The following is a 3,730-nucleotide window of genomic DNA, read 5'->3' on the forward strand; positions in this document are numbered from 1 at the left end:
TGATTTGTGTCAGTGTTTGGGGGGCTTGGATAAACAGAGCAAAGTTAGAGAGTACTGGGGCAAGGTGCCCTACCATGGGCCTGGTCCCATGTTGTTAGCAAGGCAGATTGGGCCTGGAAGCACATGGAAATATCTCTGGTGGTGGGTTCAAAGGAAGAAAAGTTATTCTTGAAAGGAGTAAGTGCCCTTGAGTGAGAATGCCACCATTATTGATTTTTTTCTGTATTGTTCAGTAGTAATGTGAGGCTGGCCACAAAGTCAGGGAAATAGGAGGTATTGGTCATGACTCATGTTTTTAATGGGACTGGTGTGGCCTCTATGTTTGAGAGGGAGGCTGACATGCAGAGGCGGCATCTGTCGGCAAGCTGGGGGGATGGCCTTTTGAAGTAGTAAATAAGCACTTGTGAGGATGTCATCTGGGTAGTTGGGAAGGATTGGTAAAGCAGGGTTTTGCTTAGAGAGGGGTGTGAGACAAATCTGGAGGAGAAAGATAACCAAAGGGATGGAGATGTGTGGAATGGAGTAGCAGGTTGTTATGGTGTGGTCTTTAGTATGCACAGTGGCATACTGTGCATGAGCCCAGCCAGAAAGAGGAAGATAATAGCCAGGAGTCACTTCTTTGTGGTGTTTCACTTGGCTGGGGCAACTGAAGCTAGGCTCGCTGCAAAGGCAAGGGCTAGGAGTATATAAGCAAGTAGGGAAACAGGGTGACAGTTCATGTGAGGAGGTGGTGGGTTATGTGGGGAGGGGCAGCTTTGGTGCTTAAGTGTGAGGAGTGGCCAGGCAGAGGGCAAGAAAGAAGGCAAACAAGTAGAGTTCTTCTGGGGAAAAGTCAGCGAGGGCTCCCTGGAAAAAGAGGACTTCTATCCAGAGGAGGAGGGAATCTAAGGAATTAGATTGGGGGTGGAACCATGAGAGGTCATGGCAAATTTATCTTAGGAAATTGGCAAAGTGACAGAATAAGCAAGAGTAGGACATCTATTCTTTGGGTGTCCAGGTAAACCAGAGGGAGTTTGGAAAGACTACTTGCAATTTCCAGTTTTGTGAGCATTGAAAAACCTGGAATCTGGAGGTGGAAATATCCAAAGATTCCCAAGAAGGAAAGAAGTTGTTGTGCTATGAATGGAGTTGGGATCTGGGCAATTAAATGTATTCAGTCTGGAGGAAGATCTTGAGTGTGTTTGTGGAGGATGATGCCTAGATAGGTTATGGATGGGTAGCAAATTTGGGCCTTGGAGTGAGACTCCATATCCTCTCTTTTCCAGGTGTTCTAGGAGAGAGAGGATGTCTTGGTGACAGGACTCTAGAGAAGGGCTACAGAAGAGGATATCATGGACATATTGTAATAGGTGGGAGGTGGTGAGGTATAAGGAAAGGAGGTCTTGGGCAAGGGCTTGGCTAAAGTAATAAGGGCTATCTTGGGAGCCTTGGAGCAGGACTGTCCAGGTGAGCTGCTGTGATTGGTAGGTATCTGGATCTGTCCATGTGAAAACAAAAAGGAACTGCAAGTCAGGATGTAGAGCAATAGTAAAGATGGGATCCTTTACGTCAAGGACTGAATAATGGGTGGTGGTTGAAGGAATAGAGAAGTGTATATGGGTTTAGAACTATAGGACGAATGGCAAGGACAATTTGGTTTTTAGCTCGGAGATCTTGTACTAAGTGGTATGATTGATTGGACTTATGTAGAGCAAGGATGGGAGTGTTGAATGGGAAGTTAGTGGGAATCAGAAGGTTATATTTGAGATGGTGAGTAATGGTGAGTTTTAGCCCTTGGAGGGCTGGATTGGGTAAGGGGTGTTGGTGCTGTGGAGGGTAGGAGTGCTTTTTTAGGAGGATGCAGAGGAATAAGTGATGTCGAGCAACAGAGGGAATTGAGATATCCCACATGTGCGGGTTGAGTAAGGAAGATGATAAAGAGTAGGAGGACGGCGTAGGGGTATGTGTGAGGAGAGTGGTGATAGGGTGGGGAGCAGAGTGTGGAATAGTGAGGCCAGGAGAGAGGTAGGTCAAAATATCTCATCCAAGGAGCAGAATCAGAGAGGTTGGAATGACTAGGAATGAGTAAGTAAACATTTGGTTTCCTAATTGACATAAAAGCAGAGGAGTTTTAAGAGGTGTGGATACAGTGCCATCAATCCCTACAACAGTAATTGAAGCTAAGGTTACCTGAAAATGAGGAGAGAGTGGAATGAGTCACCCCAGTATTGATTAACAATGAAACAGTCTTACCTTCCACCACAAGATTTACCTGGAGTTTGGCAACTACAATGATCCAAGGGGCATGGAGACCTCTGGGATGTGCCAACCATCTCAGATCCAACCAATCAAGTCCTCAAGAGTGTCTGAGACCAGAGGATGACCCTGGGAGGGGACCCCTGGAGCAAGCCCAGCCACCACAGGACAGTGTGACTGCCAGTGAGGGCCTCCACATGTGGGGCATGGCTTGGGAGGTTGTCCTGGGTTGGAACACTGGCCCAGTGGCCAGTCTGATGACATTTAAAGCAGGGTCCTGGGGAATAGACCCCTTTTGGGGGCTCCTGGAGGTTTTGTTTTGCCTCTGATTGGCTTTTGGCTTTTTTGGTGGGTTCCTTATGGTGGATGGGAGCAATTGTAAATCAGAAATATATTGTTGGCAAGTGGCTTCATCTCAGTTATTGACAACCTTAAATGCTTGATTGATCAATTCCGTTGGGGGGGTCTGAGGGCCACATTCAATTTTTTGGAGGTTTCTGTGAATGTCAGGCAGATTGAGTAAGGACATGCATTTTTAAGATAACCTGCCCTTCTGGTCTCTCAGGGTGTAGAGCAGTAAATTTTCTGAGAGTGGAGGCTAAGCAAGACATAAGCTGGGCTAGATTTTCATCTTGCAGTTGAAGAATTTCCTTTAATTTGTTATACCTGATTTGTGGGCTGCCTTTTTAAGACCCTCGACCAGGCAAGTTACCATGTAGCTTCAGCTCTCCCTTGTGAGAACGTGACCCTCTGCATCAATGTGACTGAAATTCCATTTGGGCTTGGCCTGGGGAATGGCTGTGTCCATCCCTTAAACTGGGCTGAAGCCACCTGCATTTGTTGGCATAGGCTTGAGCTAGGAACCAAAACAGTTCTCACTCCTCAGAGGACAGTGCAGAAGTAAGGATGATATTAATATCATCCCAAGAGAGCTTGTAAGACTGAACAAGATATTGGAATTCTTGAACATAGTTGGAAGAATCAGAAAGGAAAGGGCTGAGATGGCGGCTAACCTGAGAGAGGTCAGTAAGAGAAAAGGATACATGGACTTGCATGATGCCTTCAGCACAAGCCACTTTACAGAGGGGAAGGAGGGGGGTTGGGGCTAGAATGGAGCTGAAATGGAGACCAGGCCAGGTATGGGAAGAAATGAGGAGTGAGGAGGGAGGCAGGGGCAATAGGAGGCTGTTGAGGTTGGGGTGGGTTAGGAGTGAGCTGAAGTTGTGGGAGCAAAGAGGGGGAGACCCAGGGAGGAAGGATCAGTGGTCAGAGAGGACTCATAGTTGGGAGGTGGAGGAGAGGGAGCTGATGGAGAGGTTGAGATTAGAAGTTCCATGGTGTCACAAGAAGTACAGAGAGGGGGGAGATGGCAGTGTGCAAAAAAAGCCTGGACATATGAGACCTCAGAAAATTTTTCCAGCCAGCAGCAATAATTGTTCAGATCTCAGAGGACTGAAAAGTTAAAAGTGCCATTTTCAGGCCAATGTGACTCATT

The sequence above is a fragment of the Heterocephalus glaber genome, unplaced genomic scaffold (assembly GCF_053883595.1).
Source record: "Heterocephalus glaber isolate CG9 unplaced genomic scaffold, H.glaber_assembly_v1.0 deba00001733, whole genome shotgun sequence".
Taxonomy (NCBI): Eukaryota; Metazoa; Chordata; class Mammalia; order Rodentia; family Bathyergidae; genus Heterocephalus; species Heterocephalus glaber.